This window comes from Molothrus ater, chromosome 3 (assembly GCF_012460135.2).
Source record: "Molothrus ater isolate BHLD 08-10-18 breed brown headed cowbird chromosome 3, BPBGC_Mater_1.1, whole genome shotgun sequence".
Classification (NCBI taxonomy): domain Eukaryota; kingdom Metazoa; phylum Chordata; class Aves; order Passeriformes; family Icteridae; genus Molothrus; species Molothrus ater.
Window position 1 is genome coordinate 60,886,390 of NC_050480.2, and position 21,830 is coordinate 60,908,219.

The window sequence follows — 21,830 nt, forward strand, 5'->3', positions numbered from 1 at the left end:
TCCCACTTGAACAGATAGATCCTTGCACGAGTGAGAGACATGCCCTGTTTCTTCACTTTGTCCCTTTAACTCAGATTTTACCCCATATTGTGGCTAACAGGTTGCGCAGTGCACCGCAAAGCAAGGGCCAGCCTGTGTAGCAATATTTCCTACCATCACTGCTGCTAAATCAGACGAGGATGCCTGGACAGAAGGAGGAAGCTCTGTGAGTTTTGTCTCTGCAATAGGAAGAAGCACTTTCCTCTCCAATGAGACCATTTTCCCAGCTGGCATAAAGTCACTGACTTTGCTGGAGCTCACCCAATGTAACACAGATGAAGAGCTGGGCCAAAATAGAGTCACAAACATTCAGGTGAATTAAATATCTTAAAATGTTTATACCTAAGGGAGAGAAACTAAGGAGAGAGAGGATTAGCTGTGCTTGAGTTGTTGAATGTGTGGATAAGTGAGAGTCACTATTAGCATCCATCCATACCTTTCAGGCTGTCAATAAGGTGTCCCTCACCTCTGGGTTTTCTTCTCTCTTTTCTCCTCCCCCCACCACAACATGTTTGGCATTTGGAAGGTTTGAAGTAATTTCTTCCTTTGGCCTCACCTGGGATCTTTGCTGTCCCAGAACCTCCTCCTGACCTCAGTGTTGTGTTTTCATTTAAAGTCGGGGATGTCTATAAATGTCAGCAGTACAGGGCAATTAGAACTTTGAAAAGGGCTGTAACATAAACCAGCATTATAGTGAAATGGATACTGCCTTAAGCTGCCTGAAATTCACTTGCTGTTGGAAAGACAATATCCTGCCATTCTCCCATGGTGGCCTTCAATTGAACACATTTGGCTGAGGGTTGACCCATTATTAGGATAAGTCTCTGCATGGCTTGAAACAATGAAGAAACACAGGGGGAGAGAAGACAGCAAATTGGGCTGGTAGTTAGCCAGCACTAAGCAGAAATGTGACACTGGATTAGGCCTTTATAGCTGTCTGTGGTGCTATCTGTGAAATCCAATGCTCTCCTTGTTTCCCTGCATTGCAGGCAAAAGCATGTGGCTAGATGTCGAATGAAATCCCCCCTTCCTTTTTTTTTTTTTTGACTAATAGCCTCTAAAACATACCTTTTGTAGCTCTAAAAATAAACATTCATCGCAATAGCAATTTCGCAATTTCGCTCCGTAGTACGGTGCCTTTTTCTCATATGTCATTGCACTATGTTAATTTATGATGTTTCTGGGTACCTCTGTCCTTGTCCCTCTAGTGCACATGTGCTGCTTTCCCTAGCTGCTCCAAGTTGCTATATATAAACTCTAATTCTGCCTTAACATCAGCTCCATTAAAGCTGTTTGAACTCCCTCAAAACTCAAGGCACTCTCTCACCATGAAGGGGAAGGAGAAAAATTTTCTGCACAAAATATGTTATGAATTAATCAAAACTATTTTCCTTTTTTTCATGATGCAAACTAATGTAAAAGCAATATGGTAACACTCCCTGTGTAACTGAGAGTACGTGCTCAAGTCAAGCAGGACGAAGAGAAAAAGACAAAAGCTCCAAAGAGACCAATTCAATGGATTTCTATGCAAATACCTATATTTCTGCAGAGAGATTTCATGGAAACTGTCTCTCTGCTCCTAAGGCAACATTTCATGTTATTGCACTTTGTTATATACTAAAAGTCTATACAGGCAGAATCGTGCCAATTTTCTGACAGGGAATTTTGAAAAGAGATTTCTCTGAATTATAAATGTTTGGATTCATGCACTGCATTTTTTCCTCCTTAAACCTAGTATGGAAACACAGAGCCGTGAAACATGTCTGTGAATATAATCATGCTTTCCTGCAACTCCTCGGAATTCAGTCAGTTCACTGATCCCGCCTACTACCTAATAGATAAGAATGTTCTTTTATGGCACCTTGACTTTTCTCAAAGGTGCACACTGCACATTCACCCATACACATTTAATCACAATCAGATTGAGGGTTTCTGATGCAAAATCTTGAAGAGATTCCCAGCAGACTTTGGGTCATGTTTGAAGGTTTTTGAAAGGATGCTTTCGCAAAATGGTAGGATTTCAGCAGAGCCACCACACCCAACAGGACTGTCTGGGGCTGGTTGCTGAGCGTTGTGTTGTGCTGTCTCATGAGTGTCCCTGGCTTCCTGTTGTGAGGATGTGCGCACTGAAAAGAGCAGGTACACAGATAAGTTGTAAAGGCTGATTTCAGAACACGTGTCTAAACTTCCCGGTCAGTATGATGCCATTTTAACATCTGTAATAAAACTAGTCCTCTCCATGAGATACACAAACAGGTCATGGCCTGTGAAATTGTCAGAGCTGTCAAGGGAAAACCAAAGTATGAGGTTGACGCTGGAAAGAATGTGTAATTTACTACACAATGGTCAGTGCAAGTTCTTTTTCCAAGCAGAGCTAATTCCCTAGAAGCAAATCTTTGTGGCTCCATAGGGCATAATATGGTTGTTCCAGCACATTTCTAGTCACCCTGAGATGTTTTGCAAACAGCATGGTGTGCAAGTTTTATCTCTGACCTTAGCAGTCCTGTGATGAAACTTAAAGCATGCATGGTCTCAAGTAAATATGTTGCTTACACAGGAAGCATGCCTGCACAGCAAGCAGTATAGTGCTGTGTACCTCATCTCCACAAGGGTCAAGTCCACCTTTGGGAAACAGGCAGGAATGCAAAAAGACTATTAAATTTGTCTAAAAATCTGTGTTTTCTGCTGAAGAGAGAGAGGTATGTGACATCTGGAACAGGAAGAGCTTAAAACAGGGGAATGGATGCCTTTTATACATATAATATTTTTCCTGATATAAGTAAGCCTTAGACATTTTTATGTACTCTTGAAAGTTGTTTAACCTACCCACTCCAATCTCCAGGTTGCACAATACCTGAGTTATATTCCACTATGGAAGATATAACTTCTGTGTTACATCTCCCACTAACGATTTTTAGTGATGAGGGAACGCAGGAATGATACTATTATTGACTGCAAACTCTTTTTCAGCTGTTGATGCACAGCCATCCAAAAGTCCAATCTAGGACTCTGTAAAGACCCATATATTTCCCAAACTATACAGAGATTTATGGTTCACAGGTCTTTGTCAATGAGTTTCAGAGGCTGGATACTGAAAGCTGAATGATCCTCATGCTGTGAGTCACTCTCTGCAGGAAACTTTTGCTGCTTTGTGCAACAAAATAAAAGCATAGAGGAATAACTGTTTTTTATTTGGGCTCGGGAGGACCTGGTCCCAGCTGTGCATCAAAACACGGGCCCATGGAGCCTGGATGTGTAGTTTAGTATAGTTTTCTATTGCCAATATCAATATTGCCAGTTTCATATTGCCAAATATCCCATGTGTCATAGGGTTTTCCTTACTCTATGGTCAAATACTACGTCCCACGCAAAACCAAAGACATTGGTTTCACCACGTTTTTGCAGCAAGCACTTTCCCAGGTGCCCAGAAGATGGGATCTTGGAAAGAGACTACAGAGCATATACGGACTTTCTAAGGGAGGTGGTAATGGCCAGCTGAACGTAACATGAACCTAATCACATCACTCCCAGTCCCAAATAGGAAGCAGAACTGGTCCATGCTGCTGCCCTGCCAGGGTCTTCCTCTGATCCTGCCATACTTCAGACCTGGCTGCCTCCCACAGGCATGCAGTCCCATTGACCCTCAGTGCTCAGTCCAGGTTTCTGTTGCTCTGGAGCACAGGTAGAAGCTCCTTAAAAGTCTTCACTATGAGCATTATAATCTCAAGGGTATCAGCTTGAAAATCAGCATGTTTTACCTGCTTTACTGCCTTAGGCTAGTGCAGGATAAGAAAGAAAATTATTGCTTAATATGAAGGACAGTTTTAACCAATATAAATAAGTGCACCTCTGAGGAATAGTCATTGCTGCTTTGCTTTGACTATATTTAGTTTCCTCATTGTGACAAAGACATTCAATCACTGGGGTAAATTCAGTTATCACAGTGTAAAACCTGATTACTCCTTCAGCAAAAAGCAGTCATTTGAGCCTCTCAAAGGCATCACTGAGAAGAGAATTCGACCACAATTTACAGTATTTCTCACAATACCAGCTGTACATTAGCCACAAAAACATCTCAGAGATGCCTGGATTAGTCTCAGTGGTAAATGAAAACAGGTAATCCCTTCTTTAGAGATGATTGTGTGGGACAGTTTACTCCCCTTCTATGAGAAACCTTCCATAGGGCTCTTTACCAAGTCCTGACTTGAGACTCTAGTTCTAATCCTTCCTACATGACTTCAGACCACAATGAGTACAATCCAAGCCCAAATCTGTATATAGCAAGCCACAAGATTGTACAGCAGAACACCACCAGTTTGCAGGCCAAAATGTGGGATACCCATAGACCACCTGATTGCCTTCTGGAGTGCCCAACATAACAGGCAGCAAAAGGGGCTGCAGCTGAAGGAGCTGGGTCAAGGAAGATACTGAGACTACTTCTGCCTTCTCAGGCGAATATTTACAAGTGCTCCTAAGGAAAAGTGGGCTGGATTTCCTGGGAGATCAGCCTGGAGAGGACAAGGTTCCAGGGAGACTTTAGAGCAGCCTGCTTGTTTCAGGGGTGTTGGACTAGATGACCTTTAAAAGCCCTCGCCAACCCAAACTGTTCTGTAATTCTATGTTTCTGTGACATATCAGCATAAAATATTAGTCATCGTACCAAAAAATGCATACAGGCCTATTGTTATCTTGTGGTTAAAAATCACACAAATAGGGAAAATCACATCCATTTCAGTTATGATCTCATTTCTGTACATGCTGCACGGCCCTTCCCCAAGTACCCTGTTCATAGCAGCTGGCGGAATACACATGAAACAAAACAATTGTCACCAAGTTTCCAATCATATTTGCCACACAGATAAATTATTTGCTAGATCCACATCTGTATTACTGAACCAGAGTACAAAACACATGGGTCAATGTGTTTGTGGAAAAGCATGCAAGCAGTGGCATCAGCCACTGATACTTTTATTTGAAGAAGCTGAAATTTTATACTTGAATATGTTATGCAGAAACCAAGTAAATATTTTAAATACATTCTTTTTGGCTTCTGCATTCTCAAATTGAAGAGTTTGCTTTAACCAAATCATATATATTGTCCCTGGTACACTTTAAAAAGACAAATAATGAAGGGAGGTAATATACATACTTTAATCTTTTTTCTTGTAAGTCTGGCTGCTAATGCTCAAGAATGCAAGATAAAATGAATTAAAGCCTACCTTGGGAACCTTGAGTAAATTCCTTGCGCACCACACTGGCACTTTATTGCATAATTAAATTTATTGCAAAGGTACTTTATCTTCATTACACATGACAACTTCACCTTTTCTTGCCTTGCAATCTTGTATTTAAGTCTTTAAATTCAGATATTCTTGCTTCTCCAGACTTACGTGCACATGCAGTGTAACAAATTATGGAAATAATTTATCTGGGAAGAGTCAGAGTATATTTTTTACTCTACACCTTGTTCAGAGTTGTCAGACAGGTACAGTAAATGCAATGTGTAGCAGTCTGGCCCACAACTTACCTGTGTGACTGCTAAACCCATTGTGTGCTGTACTGCTTCCCTCTGTGTGGTTAGGTGACACCACTGACTGCAACACTGATACTTGTGGTTAGGTGACACCGCTGACTACAACACCATGAAACCAAATAGAAGCCAGTTGCAATGTACCAAGTAGTCTTCAGCTATCACATACTAAGACAGACAGCACTGAACTGGAAAGCTGAGGAGTGATTTCTCTTTGAAATCATCAGTGTAGTAGTCTAGCACTGTCCCAAGGCAGGCAAGATTGTGTTCTGGTTGATAAAATGCAGCAGAAGTTGTAGGTCAGCTGCTCTTAGTGAGCAAAGTACTTAAACCAGGGCCAGAGGACTATAGGAAATCACAGAAGGAAATTACTCTCTAGAATCCTATTTGTGCCTTTAATAGGATGGCTGGAGAGGATGAAAGAGAACCAGAAGCTGGAAAGTGCTTATACCTGGAAGAAGGGCAGGTGGGAGGAAGCTGCGGAGAAGGAGTAGCCCAAGGCAGTGCTGCATGGAGGATAAAGTACAGGGGGCATATCCCTCACAGGAGAGAACAGCCCCCTGTGGCTGTCCTGAGGACAGGAGGGGAAAGGGATACAGATGCAGGTATCCGAGGGACATGAAAGGGGGATGCAGGTATCTGAGGGACATACACAAAGGAGAGCAGCATAAAGCAATGCTCATTCTCTGAAATCTTCTTGGAGAGGACCTTGGAATTACAGACATCAGCTGAAAGGGGTTCAAATTCAGAGCAGAGCAGAGCATGGGAGACAAATAAACTGAAGGGTGGGTGTGAGGGGTGGAAAGAACAGAAAAAGAAGGAACTGGCATCTCTGTTTGGAGGAGATGAGAAAGGAGCCCATGGAATGAGGTCTGCAATTGTGCTGGGGAAAGGGAGGGAGATTTGATGGAGATCAGCCAAGTGGCATCATGGTGATGAGCTGTGGGGAATGGTGATGACAGAAGTGCACAAAGGATTCACAAGTAGTAAATGGGAAGAGTTTATGGAAAAAGCTGAACCTGAAAACTCAACAAGTTTTTTCAGAAAAACCTCACCAGGTTATGCCACCTGTGAGGAAGGCTGCTTATGTCCAACACAGGAAAAATATGGAAGAACAGTATCTCTCCTCTTTCTGTGACAGTTGTTCCCTGCTAACCCTCTAAAGTTTTCTCATTTCACTGTTTTTCATCATGTAGGATACGTAATATCACACACTAACTGGACTTTCTGACAAAGAGATCCAAATTTGAGCTTCAATAAATAGGTGCGGCAGAGCTCACAACCGATTATTTTTTTCCCATGCTTTTTGACAAGTTTGCCTGGGGTCTTGTAGCCAAATAAAAAGCATGTTCCATGGTCTGGATACCTTACCATCTAGGTGGGATTTGAAGGGGAGTTCTGTTTTCAGGACAGTCATTCCTCCAAAGCATCACACCACATTTTTCACAGTCCACAGTTCTGGATTAGATTTGAAGTCTGACTCTTAGTGGTGAGTATATCAGTTTGAACCAGACCAGGGACACTTTTGGATCTGCCTGACAGATTGTTCTGTTTCTCTCTTTTGTGAGAAGCAGCAAGTGGGCCGCAGGGATCAAGAGTACTGTTTGCAATGAAACACAGCCCTCTGATGGCATAATTCCAGCCTGCTGAAATACAAAAGGCACTTGGAGAAGTCTTAAGGAGAAAGGGACCCCTCAAACACTTGTGCCCCATTTGCTGACCAGTCCTTGTGTTCTGGGGGGAGAGATGGGTCATATGCTGAAAAAAAAAAAAAAAAAAAAGAGAGAAAAGAGAGAGTGAAAACGGGGTTCTTCTGCCCTTTCTGTCATATGGTGTTCATAGGGATCATGGTACCAATGGGGATTCTTACAGAGAGCAGGATCATTGCATTCCTTCTTCCACTGCCTCTAAAATCTGCTAAAATACATTAATGGTTAACACCATGGTAAGATTAAAAATCACTGTATATTTAGAACTGCTATACCTGACATGCTAATGGTTTCTATTTCAAAGCACATTAAAACCTACAGCACTGATGTTCCTGGCAGCCTGGACCTCAGTAAGCTCATATTACGTTTTAACTACAGCCTTTCTTTTGTTTCCTTTTTTGTATAGCATATGCATGACATTTTATTTTTATGTTGGAGTTCAGGAAGTCTTTTAGTGAAGCCTCGTGGCTAATTTTGGAAGACCGAAGACATCCAAACGTTACCCAACCACGCCAGCCACCTGCTACATCTACATGACAGAAGCAGGGAGGTGGTGTTGGCCTGGATTTGATACTTGCCTTTTGTAACCAGCGTGTGAGAATCTGAAGGAACAGCCACATGGCTCACGTGTGCATGCCATGTTAGTAGCTTCTCCTGGGCAAAAATGTCAGCTCTGTTTACCACTGTAGGTTCAAATAGCATGGTTGCTATTCCTACCTCAGAGATGAACTCTGATCAGACCTTTAGTGTTTTCTAGTTGCAGCTGGTTTGTATTTCCCTTCTCTTTCTCAAAGTCTTGGGAGAGGAAGGTGTGGGATTTTCTACAATACTCACCAGGTATAATAATGTTTATATGAGAGGGGAGACATTTATTAATGTGCTACCACTGCAGCAGCATGTACGTGAACAGAAACCCCAGCATGCCAGGAGCTGCATGAGTAGGTGTCTGACAACAGTGCCTGTCCCCTGGGAGCTCTCAGCCCAGCCATGCAAGAAGAAACTGCAGGAGAGACCAAGGAAAAGTCCCTGTGTAGGTCGCTGGGAGAGTCTGGATCTGGGGAAGGCAAATGCATTTGCTTGGATCTTTAGTCACAGCACAGGTTTACTGTCACTGGCCAAAGACAACCAGCCCCTCAATAACTCAGAGAGATTATTCTGTGGGAACGTGAAAGAACCCCACTCTGCTTTAAGGCAATTAAACTCCTATCTCTTTTAATTAACGTTGTAGCTCAACTTCATAATTAAATTGGTATCCTGAAATGACAAATTAAATTAACTTCTCTTACTGCTCCTGAAACAAACATTTAGATTTTAGAAACGCCTACATCTTCTCTTCATCTTTTTGAGTGGAGCAAGTCTATCAGTTCACAGTTGCATTACGAAGCAGATAAATTTTATATTTGTCAAAAATGCATTCAGTCAGGTCTGCACATAGCCTTTCAGCTTCTGGATTGAAATAAATGAAATGAAACATTATGTTTAGCTTGTTAAAATATATGGTATAGAAAAAGATCATAAAATGATGGAATGGTTTGAGTTGGAAGGGACCTTAAAGATCATCTGGTTCCAACACCCCTGCTGTAGGAAAGGACACCTTGCATTAAGACCTGGTTTCTCAGACCTCCATTCAACCAGGCCTTGAACACTTCCAGGGATGGCCCAGCCCTCTGTGGGCAGCCAGTTCCAGTGTCTCACCACCCTCATAGCGATGAATTTCTTCCTAATATCCAAAGCAAACCTATCTTCTTTCAGTTTAAAGCTGTTCTCCATTGTCCTATCACTGCATGCCCTCCCTCTCCAGCTCTTGTAGGCCCCTAAAGGTACTGGGAGCCTGCTACAAGGTCTCCCTGGAGCCTTTCTCCCCTGGCTGAACAGCCCAAACTCTCAGCCATTCTATATAGGAAACGTGCTCCAGTCCTTTGATCATTTTCATGGTCCTGCTCTGGACATGCTCCAACAGGTCCACGTTCTTATGTTTGCCTCTCTAGAGCTGGATGCTGCACTGCAGGTGGAGTCTCACAAGAGCAGAGCAAGAATAACCTTCCTCAAACTGCTGGTCACAACTCCTTTGATGTAGCCCAGGGTGGCAACTTTTCAAATGCTGGTATTTTTTCTAGAGGTGAACTAATCCACAATGAGTTACTGGAAATCAGCACAAGTTAGGATATTAAAGCCCAGGAGGACAGGAAACAACCAGGTAAATCCATTTTGTGAGAATGACCTTCAAGTATTTAACAGTTTTAGGTCTTTAGGTAATTTTATTTGTGTAAGAGCAGAACAATGCAATAGGTAACATTTTCCTGGGAAGATATAGCAGGCAGATAAGCAGCTCCAAACACTTTCAATTGGACATATAGCATCCTGCTGCATAAATAGGGACCAACTTATTTCGGGTAAAAAGCAAAAGGAGAAGCATATGAAGAATAGGTGATGCCAGATTTTTCAGTAAGTCAGGGAATTGGCTGGGCTGTCAGCCCACCAATGGGTAAGGCAGGGTCTGAAGAGACCCAGGGATTTGGGAGAGGAGAGGCTAGACTGTGGGGTGTGACTGGCTGATGGGCAGCTAGAGGGAAACTCCCAAAGGCCAAATGAGACTTTCAGTATGACTATGTCATCCTAAGTCTGCTGGGATTTCTGAATCCTTTAGCAAGGGTGGAAAATATCTTGTCACAGGGGTTAAAAGTGACATATTTTGGTTTGGAAGCCAGCTCCCCATCTAGCCAATATAGTGAAGCAATGTTATCTCTTTCTGTGTGCTGTTCATACTGACATATGCTATGTCTGTGTGCTGTTCTTCAAGCTTTCCCTTTTTGTGTGTTCCAGAAACAGTTGGTAGTTCTTATATATCTTAGCAAGAGGTGGATTTGGGAGTGTAGGTGGTAAGGACCAGTTGTAGGCAGTCCCCTTTGCAATGTGCTCTGAGAGAGCCAATGCGCACATGCAGTGCTGCAGCTGTCCCACTCCCATGCCATAGTTAGTGGGGAGAAGTAGGCAATGGCTCCAGGGAAAAGCAGGAATGAACACCAAGGTACTGCTCTCAGTCTGTGTCCCTGAGTGGGCTCCTGTGGGTGGTGGTACACAGGGAAAGCTCCACAGAGCTGCTGTGGGACCTGGCTGTGTACGGCACTGTGGGTTTGGGTGTGAAGCAGAGCACGCGTTTCAAACCCAAGGCTTCTTATTCACTGAGTATCATCCTTCTTCACATGACACACTCTTGACTGCCAAAAGCAGCCCCAAAAACTGCTGCTCACCCTCTCCCATTGGATAATGTTAGTAATCCAGTCAACCTCTCCGAAATGAGTGTATCATCAGCCAGATGAAGCTTTCATGCAGGCTGCCTGGCCAGGCAGCAGCCTGCTCTGGGAGCAGTGGGGCTCCTGCAGTGCATGAGCTCAGGGTTTCACTGGGTGAGCTGTTCATTTGGATCCTGTTCATCTTCCCTTCAAATAAGGGAATCTGAGGAGTTTGTCTCCAATTTCTCCAGTGACACGGAGTTATGTAAACACTCTTGCTGCCGTTAACAGCTCACCATTTTTGCTGTTTGAAACATAATCAGTTTGTATAACAATATGGACTGATTTGGGTATCCAGTCCAACACGCCCTGATTACCTTCTGTCTAAACATTTTAGTGCTGTAAATTTATGGGGACTCTGCTGGCCTCTCCGAAAGACCTCTCAGAATCACAGCAGTTTATAATGATACCACAATGCAATTCAGCATTTCCAAGAATTACTTTTGTTTTCTTTAGAACAGAAAGGGTTTTTCTTTTTTTTAAGGGCGGGTTTTTTTTCTGTTTCTGACCAAACAGAAATATTTCTAGCTATTGTATTTTAAAATAAGCATTCCCCTTTTTTATTTTGTTTTGATTTGTTTCCCCTAAGTGTTGTCCTGACCCTCTGACTTCAGCAGGAGCCTGGGAAGGGTGTCTTAGTACCTTGTTGAAATGACTGCAAGCATCCTGCTCAGAGCTACATGAGTGCCCAGCCAGGTCCTGCCATCGTGCCTCAAAACCCAGCCTCAGACACTGGGGAATGTGTGCCTTGGCAAACCTGAGCACAGAGGAAACTATCAAACATTCAGAGCAATTGTTGACAATTTCCAGTCACCACTAATTGCTTGGGGCTTTCTTGGACCCCTGCCACATCTATACCTTTGTGTCCTTAATCACTACGCACCCTTTGGATATTATGTCACACCTGGGACATTGGATAATTTATCACTTGCAGACAGATTAGCATCACAGCTCGCTTAGATAAATTTTACTTTAGCCTCAGTCCCAGAGGCCCTTCTTTTATAGCACAGTTTTATCCATTAAAATTATGACTTCCAAAATTCTGTTGTATTTTATTGCTTCCATGAGATATTTATGACTGTTACTGTTTAAGTGGACATTTCTAGAGATTTACTGCAGAAATAATTCAGGCAAATAGCTCAGAAGAGGTACTGCCAATAGCTTACAGTTTAGGTTTGGTGTTGTTTAAAGACACGCTGTTTTCAGTGTGCACGCAAGTATGGACCCTTAATACATAGTACTGAAACGCCACTAAATATGTATTCAAAAAGCCCTTTCCATATGGACCACTTCTAGACAAAATCCAAACACTTAGTTTTAATCTTCCAAACTCCCTCCTTCCCCAAAGCTGTTCATAGTCTTTGCTTTTCTGCGAAGTGTGAGAGATGAAAGCAGAGGCCAATTAAAAAGAACTTGTAGAGTCAGGCACTTCCACCGGCTCTGTGAGGGGGGACATATGAGAGGTGTTTCTCTTTTCCTAGTGGCTTGGTTTGGTCCTAATTGAGGTAATGCTATGGGTGGTCAGGGGCCCGAAGGACAGAGCTCAGGTTGCAGTTTGACAGAGCCAGTGAAGGCTTGACTTGCTGCAAGGGGAAAGTTGATCTCTGCCCCTTTGATCCTTTCAGGACTAGAATTGGTCCTCTCTTCTATGCTGTGGAAAGTTTGAGGATTAGGAAAGTAGCCTCCATGGCTCACAGCTCGTCTCTGTGAGAAGTGACTGATGCTGTCAGGCAACTCTGCAATACATTTCCCAGCCTTTTTCTCCCTGAGGTGTGTGTGAAGGCTTTTAATTCACTGCAGCACAGGAGCAGCAAGCACTCTTGTTATGCCAGCTTCCATGCTTCCAGCATGCTCCTATTTTAAAACCTTCAACACTCTGATGCCTTGGTGAAACTGCTCTGTTGGGCAGCTGAGGGGAACCCCATGGAAGGTCTCCAAGCACCTCACTGTTAATGACACACCAGGTGACAAAAGTGCTGAGCCCAGTGGGGCACAGAGCAGCAGGAGATTGTTCACAAAGTGCCTCACTCCTGTGCATTCTAGGTAAAAATAACACTTATCCAACTAGGCTTGCAATGCATACTTTGAATTAGAAATCAGATTCCTAAAGACTTCTGAAATTTGACACAAATGACTCTTCAAAACATGCATCATCAATAATTTCCACTAATTAAGTTAATGTGATTCAAGACAAAGGATCAAATCCCTCACTGCACCATCACAATATTACCCCAATGAGTCAACTCGTTTGTATGAAAGGTATGAACATAGCCCTCACAAATGCTTAAAGTAACTGATGCCAAGAGGACTTATCTGTTTGCAGGAGCAAATTCATAAGAAGTGAGAGGAGGAAGACAGCCAAGTTTAACCGTCGGTTAAAGGTAGCATGTCTTCATCTGTCTGGAAGAGAGATAAGAGTAGCTCTGGGAAGATATCCTGACTGCACATAGCATCAACTGCAGCTTACTAATGGCTCATTTTGGTCCTAGCATCCCTGCCTCTGTCAGGGAACTGCAGAGGTTGCTGCAGAAAGAGAAGGGGTTTAAATTAAAATAATATGATTTAAGACTTGGACTGACCTTTACACATGGCAAATTTCATCCTTTGAGTTTCTTTCCTCCCCTTTCCTTCCCTCTCTGCCCCCAAATATGCTCTTTTTTCCTTCACTGCTCTCCCCTGCTGAACTCACTCTATAGAGTTTTGTAACAGAACTGAAAAAACAAGAAACAGACACACTATTGTATGCTCAAGCTCATGCAGGACTCTAAAACTAATCTTTGCTCTGGCAAATCTCATGCAGCATTGACTGCTTTGCTGGCTACTTCATTCATCATATGGAAAATGCATTTCAGTGACTACCAATTACAAGAGCCAAACAGTGGCTTTGTCAGTACTACATGGTAACCATTACCTTTGTAATTGCATAGTGACTGATGTTCAGTATGATGTAATGACAGGTTAAATAAATGCTTACTAATTTGTCCTGCTAAAAGAAAGGAACGCCAGCACATTAACACAATTGCAAGTTATTTCATATGATAATACATGAAGTAAAGGTATGCATTTATCATTAAAGTTGTGTGTAGCTGCTATGTTTCAACTTCTAAAAATTCTCTTTCACCTTTAGAATGCTTAGAGATGTATAATCTCTCTTCACCCTTGTTAATAGTGTTTGCAGAAGAAACATTTCAAAATGTGTGATATATGTTGGTGTTGGAGTTCTTATAAGACCTGAAATAGGTTCCTTCTTTCTTTGGTAAAACGTTATCTTGGAAATTTTTCCTTTATTTATTGAAAAGTCAGTTATTAAATATAGTTTTATAACTACTTAAAGCAATGCAGGCCTAAATTTCAGATGGTATATGTTGCCATGTATTAAAGAAAAAGAAAATTAGAAAATTATTGTGAGGTCAGTTATTTACAAATATATACCTCATATAGTTGAAGAAAAAGATTTCTCAGAGACATCTTGATGTGAAAAATGTCAGTGAAGCATAATTGGGAGGCTGGGAATTATTCTAAGTGAAGTTTCATGGGTAGAGAAATAGAAATAAAATTAATGGCACAAAACGAAAAAAAAAATTATGTTGGGAGTAAAGCTTGGAGTTTTTTAGTTCTGTGCAGAGAGCAGTAACTCAGGAAACCAAATGAAGAGCACAGGAGTTACACTGAGCCAGAAAGGCAGGTCCAGAGGAGAAGGAAATTGGGCAATTTGAAAACTTTTGTGCCAGGAAAATCCATGCCTGAAATATTTTAGATCCTTTCCCTCACACAATTTCTTACCTTTTCCCCACATTTTAAATTCACCTTCCAAATTTTTCTCTTCTCTCTAAAACTGAAGTGTCTTTCTTCCTGGTCTCCAGATTACAGCTCTCCTAAGTGTTTTAACATTTCATGCTCTTACTATAGGATGTCTTCTCTTTCCTTGATATAGCCTGGTCTTACTTTGCAATTCACAGACCTTTCATGCTACCAACAAGTTCTGGGGCAAGTAATAGTTTCTAGAGGAAAAAGATTACTTTTCACTATGTGAAAAATTTCACAATCATCTAGAATTGTAGTTTGGCTTTTAAGTGTTCAATATGCAAATCTTCTGTGGAAATTTTCTTGCTGGAAAATACAGTGATTTTTGGGACTGTTTTCACTTGTTGTGGTCATAATTCCAATATCAGTTTTCGAATACAGGTGAGGTTTTGACTAGATACAATTCCTACACACACAGACAAAGGATGGCTCAGACTTTGACAATGGTTGGAAGTCTTTCCTCACTGGTTGGAAGTCAGCAATATTCCCATTTCGGCAGAAAGAGTGCCCAAACTGAAAAGTTATATTCCTGCTGTAGCCTTATCTTCCTATACCTCACAGAGGTAGGCTTTATAATTTCAGGCTGGATATGTAAAAGTGAGGAGACTAAATGTGGTTTTATGCCAAATTAAGGAAAAGAAGTCATAGAAAAAAATGCAAAAGCATTCTGGCTGTGTTTCTTGTCTGCATGGCAGGCACAATGAAGCTAAATTCTTTGGAAAGCACCAAAACGCTCCTGTTGCACAGAAGGACTTGTGGTGTGGGGCATCCAAGTACGTCTGCAGGACAAGCTGTGTGAAAGCAGCATCCATCAGGCTGGTCTGGGGAGGGGTAGCTCCAGAGGGATCAGTCTTCTGGTACCACCTCTGCTGCTACTATGATCCAGAAAAATTGCCTTCACACACAGGTGTGAGATGTAGCACTGACCATGATAGAAATGTAGTGAGGAGGGGTGAGGGAACAGAGCCCAGGAGGCAGAGGACCAAGGAGGAGAAGCTGCTCATGTAAAGAGGTGGGTACCATGTCATCATCCTGTGGTTTCTATTCCTAATTTCTTGCACTAATTTCTTAAAATTAGAAAATTACTTTGCCCTGTCATACTGGGTACAGCAATACTGTTTTGAACGTCTTTATGAAGACTCATGGACTTAGGGAATTTTGTCAATTCATACATTCTCTCAGCTATCTTTGACTAAAACACAAAGGAAGCAGTAAAATGTAATAACAACTGGAGGACATAGCCTTTTTCTGATTCATTATGCACAGCAAGATTATGTTCTTATGCAGAAGGAATCAGTTGCTCCCTCTTTCCAAGCATGCAGTAGATGTTAGAAGCTGTGAGAAACTTAGAGAATCTAGGTTTCAGTTACAGGACAACATTATTATATGAGCAATCTTAAATTGTCTTGTCTGCTAAGGCTTCAGAACTGATTGCACAGTACCTTCCATATGTGAATGTAGCAACTATTAAGGAATCATTACAACATAAATACATGATCAATCTGTCCTCCAAGCTGGGAGTTTAATTTAGTAAAATTATACTGTTAGCAGGGAGGAGCAGTGCTGGATTGACACACCATCTTAACAAGTTCTACTAGCTCTGTAAGGCTGCATAATTGCAGCCAGTCATTCAGCAATACTTTTTTCTCTAACTTCAGGTTACTGTCATGCAATTATGATATAATTACATGGTTATTTCACCATATAAAAGAAAGTAAACCACAAAGATTCTGAGCTTGCTTCACAGGCCCTGTTTAGCTTTAAGCAGAAGTATAACCTTAGACAAAGTCACTGTGGCTTTCCTTGGACTTGATGCTAAACAGGGCTGGGGCAAAACAATGTGCAATGTGCCAAATATCTGAACTGCCTTTGAGTCTGAATACATAAATTCAGCCTCATTTTGGAGTTTTAGCTTACTTGAATGCATTGATCTCCATACACAGATCACAGATCACAGATCACATGTGAGCACAATTTGGTCCATTTCCAATTAGAAAAAACAGGGGGACAAGAGATGAAAAAAAAAAACACAGTAGAAAGTCCATAGTTTTGACTATCCATGAATATGTATGTGTGTATTTCTAAATTTAACAGGACTTCTATTTATATTTCTTCATCATGGAAATAAAATGTGTTTAAATTACAGAGGGAAAGCATCCCCAAGCTTGCTACTGGCTCTCTGAGTGCTGCAAGTGCCATTTTCCAGAAAGTGCATCATGTCTGAAGATGCTCAGAGACCACACATGCTCCTGGTGCTGCAAGGTGCTTAGGGTTTCAGTAATAGGTGTGTTGGTCTCCACAGTTATTTTGAACCAGTCTTACTTTGTCTGCAGGAATTGAACCAAATGTTTTTTGTTATGTTGGGCTGCAGTAGGCAGTGGAGTTTGGGGCGCTCTCTCTGTTCCTGGAGTAGAGAAGGCACAGGCAGCTGCATGCCAAACTATTTCCCACTGCCTACCAGTGATGGGAGGGCTTTCCATAGGCAGAACTGGGAGATTATTAAGGTAATTAATAAGGTAATTCTACCTCCATGCTAGATCAGGCATGGGCAGCACATTGTGTTAAATTAGACTTGCAGTTTTTTTGTTATATAGTATGAACTACTGTCTGGGGGGACTGGCATGAGAGAACCTGCAGTCTTCACTCTGGCATATTGGTGTGGCCAGAGATGGTTTTGGCCAAAAGGGCAGAATGTTATCTCTCAGGTCTCACTCCCTCTTCCTGTCACCCCTTCCATATGCAGTCACAGAAATAGATAACTGGAGGCCCATACTCTCTTCCAATGCAATAAAATCTCAACAGGCAACAATTCCCCTTGTTACATCAATTTCATCCTCTTGTATTGCAAGAGCTGCAACTGTGAAAGGTTAGTTTTCAAATGCTGAAATATTCAGAACATATCAAAACATTTTAGACCAGGCACATGGGCACATGGGTGCTGCAGGACTCCAGACCACCAATTGCTTGTGACAGAAATAAGGATTAATTGGTGAGCAAACAAGTAAACACTGAATGGGGTACAAGAACACAAAGTCAGCCTGTCCCAGCTGTATGTGTGGGAAAGTAGCTCCAATACTTGAGGAGTCTGAAATAATAATAAAAAAGACATTTTTTAACATCGGTGTGACAATGAGTGATGAGATTTTGTCTATATATTAGCTCTTGCAGTAGCACTCAGTTGCTTTATTTCAAAGAAAGTGCAGCCCCTTATATTTTTGTTTTAATCATGTGCATATTTTCAATTAATATAATTTGTAAAGCACTGAAAGTTTAAATACCTTTAGCAAACATTGAGGCAACTGAGCTGGCATTTAGATTCTTCATATTTTCAGGAAATCCCATTTGAAAATGGTGTATATAGTGTATTAAACTTTAAAAAAATAATGTTTTTAAAATAAACATTTTGAAAAGTATTGCTTTCTCAATTCACTATTCTGTCATTTAAAAAGTGGTAAACTTACCAGTTGATCCCAATCCTCAGCCCTGCAGCTTTTTGGCAACATTTGGCAAATAAATGAAAGGGCTCTTATTTTGTCTTCAGGTATGCCTATCCAACTCTCCTTGATTGCAAAAGCCTTGTGTATGCATGTTGGTGGATTTTTTCATGTGAATGAAATCTTTTGTATGAAATGTCTTCCCAAGACAGATTTCCCTGTTTTCCCTTCAATGTTGCAATTTGGTTTTGGCCTTGAGATGTGATAATGGTAGAAAGTATAGAAACAGAAAGCACAATCCCATGTCAAAATAGGCCAAACCTGGTAAATGTATAGGTAATGCAACTTTGTTATTTGAAAATATCTGGTTGAATCAAATTCTCACCAGTAAGTCACATCTGTGGAGGGTAAAGGTAAGAATTGAGAAGCAGGCAAAGGCCAAGAGTAAGAAGAACAGAGTACAATAGGACACTTAAAGACCAGGCCACATAAGATATTGTCATGATGTGAACAACAGATGAACTTTGTCCTTCCTGTCATTGAAGGAAACAAGTGCTTTCTTAGCTGCACATAGTCCTCTAATTTTGCCATTGGGCAGAGCCATTGGGCAGTGACATTCAAACTACTGATCACAGAATCACAGAAACATTAAGGCTGGAAAAACCTTTGAGACCAAGTTCAGCAGTCAACCTAACACTGCCTGGTGCACCACTAAGCACCACATCTGCATGTCCCTTTCTTTGAGGTGCCAATCAATTGCCTTTGCTTTCTTGGGCAGCAGATAGGTATAGACACTTCCCTTTTGATCCATGAGTATCAGAGCAGTGGGAATGTCAAGCTGGGTTGAGGGAATTCTGTTCCCTGCCATTTTAATATTTTTTTATCCTTAATACCACGTTTCATTGACATTTGAAATAAGGAGAGATGCAAAACATTAATCTATTAATGATGCCCAGCAGAACAACACTCAGATTTGAGGCTCTTGTAAAAAGGGGGGTTTGCCTTTTGGATTCACAGGAGACCGTTAAAATTCTATTATGAACAAGAAACAAAATGGAAGTATTGACATTTGCTTTTATTTTCTGAGCTCTGCAGATTTGGAAATAAAATGTTATTTATGATAAAACATTATTCTCAAGATAATTGTGGTTCACAGGAGGAATTTAAATTTGCAGTCTGTACACTGCTGTCTTGATACAGTCTCTGGAGGCTGAATGTGTGGGCAGATGCAAGTATAGCAAGTGACCTAAGGAAACTGTCTCCCAGCTGCTCTGGAGAAACAATTTCTGACAGGCCAATAGCAGTCCATGGCATTTTAAGCCATCACAGACTGGGGCTTATGCTTCTTGCTCATGACATTTCTGTGCCAATGGTCCCAGCTGGGAGGTTTGAAACAAACAATAAAGGATGCTCCTTCCCAGGATACTCAGGTGAGCTTTCCTTACTACAGGGTATTATGGATGGTAAAGGCTTACCAGTCCAGGGACAAAGCTATGGAAGAGAAGTTCCACAATGACTCAGAGTCATGAAAAGCAGGTAGATTATTTCTATATGTTCTCAGGAAGTCCCTAAGCCACAAGTTACTGAAAACCCCTGAGAACACTCCAGGGAAATAATTCTGGAGCCTTGTGTCACTACATTGTACCACCATTCTTGGTGACAGGATGCTGGTTTGGATGAACCTTTGACTCAGTATGGCCATTATTTGGTTCTTATGTCCTTGCATTTACCATCAGTACTTCCAGAGAGCTCTTGGTGGGGTTTGTTTAAACTATTAACAATTTTGAAAAAAACTGTTAATACTATCCCACCTTGCATTGAGTTGAGACTTGAAAGAACATTCAGGAAAAAGTCAGAAATACCAGTTTGAATGGGAATTGTGAGTGAGATTTCCTGACTCAGTTTTAAAATTGAATGTATATGCTGTTAAGGTCCCTTAAAAAAATTATTTTGTTTCACAGATTTCAGTAGATAGGACTATTCAAAAGAGAAAACTGTTGGGAAAGAAAGCACCAAAACAGTCTAGAAAGACCAAAAGCGGCTTGTGGCCTTTAATAAGTATAGCCCTTCTCTCCCAAGGGAACATGTCACTCTGGTCTCTCTTGCTTGAGAAAACCTCAAGCAGTATTTTATATGTTAGGGCAGTATTTCAAAGCAACCTCTCTTTTCTCCTGACATTCTGATCTTTAAAATAAATGGGACTTCATGACTATTTTTTTTCTAGCAACAGCAGCTGATGTGAATAATTTAGGATGGCACTGGAGACTTCCACCAAAATTGAAGAAGGGCAAAGAACATGCAGGGATCAGTAGGATCTCTTGGTTTTTACTGACTAGTTAGGGTTGAATGGGACCATAAAGAAAAGTAATTTTATTAGATGTCATCATTCTGCTGTAACCCTCACTTCAGACTGAAATCAATCTGCACAATCCCAAAATGATGGTGATCACACATCAGTGGCAATAAGAAGCATGAAGTTCTCTGTTATTTCTCCTGTATGTTAGAGAAATTATTCCCCACCTTTTGTGTTTCACAGACACATTTTTTCACTTCTTTTCTTGGATTTTGTACAGTGTCATTGAAAGTGAATGGCTTCTCCACCACTATCAACCCTCTGCTCCTGCCTTCTGCTACATTAAATCAAAGTGCATAAAACAGTACAGCAATTTTCTCCCAGGTCTGTGATCTTCAGTGTCACCCTGAAGTGGGGAGGAGTGAATGTGATGGCTGGAAGGAGAAAGCATGAGGTGGGATAAATTCGAATGCTGCACTGGAGCCCAAAAGGAACTGTAAAATTGTGGTCACTTAAAAGTGCAAATCTGGTTTATTTTTCAAGTATTAAAAACAGACATTGTCTTTGGCAGCATTTTGGAGAAATGTGTCTTAGCAAATTTCCTGACTGAACCAAAGAATTATTCAACATTACTTAAAGACTTGAAGCTATGGCCTAAATAGTAATTAGCATACTTGTTATTGGCATTGATGCCTTCCTCTGCAGAAAGCAGATGTAACAGTAAATATGAAAGTGATAAAAAATTTTCTCTTTTCAGCAGTTCTGCAAGTCATTTGGGTTGGTTTTTTTGGTTTTTTTTGTTTTTTTTTTTACCATCATGTCATTCTCTCTTCAGAGTTCTATTAACATTACTCATCCAAATACAGAAGGACAAAATTAGCCAGAGATGCAGGAGCATTGCAGCACAGTTGGCATGGCAGAAAGCTATTGAGATCAAATGGTGATCCATAAAGGATGTTCTGTAATCCCAAGGAGAAATGCATTGGTGGAAGCAATGAACCACATGGATGTTTTTAGTGATGGCAATGGTTGGCATTCAGAGTATTTAGCATTTGGCAGGGATGAACAGCCAGCCCAGGCAGCAGAGAAATTTGGAACCATCTGAGATCTCTTCAGAGCTAACAATTTACTTCTGATCCTTTTTTATGAAGTTGACAATCTGGAATCCATGGCTTGCCTGGTGATTAGTTAAAGAAGGGAAATCAATCAGCCTCTTTCTATGATGCAGTGTTTTCTTACATTATATATGGTCTGTCCTGTGGCACTTTGTTTCAGACAGTGCTTTGGCCTAGCATTCATCTTCTCAAATCTATACCATAACTCAGACATATGTCTCAGGAGCCTTACCCTGAAACTCTGGGGGTAAGAAACCAAAAAAACCAAAACAAAGAAAGAGGAAAAAATTGATTTGTGGAAGAAATCCTCTGAATCTTAGAATTCTCCACTTTAGAAGTCTAAGATCAGAATATTATTCCAATTTAAAGAAATTAAAATCTTAAATATTCTCACAGCAAGAATTTAGCAATTAATGAAATTCATTATGAAATAAACAAAAAGGTCTGAAGCATCAAATAATGTTCAGCTTTGTGAGAAGCAACCAACAGGAGTGGCCAGAGTATTCTGACCATTCTTTGCTGACCATTCAAGGTTTTTGAAGATATTTTTCTCTTACATAGAATGAAAACCAAATAATCTGGAAAGTAAGATATATCAAAACAGTAAAAGAAA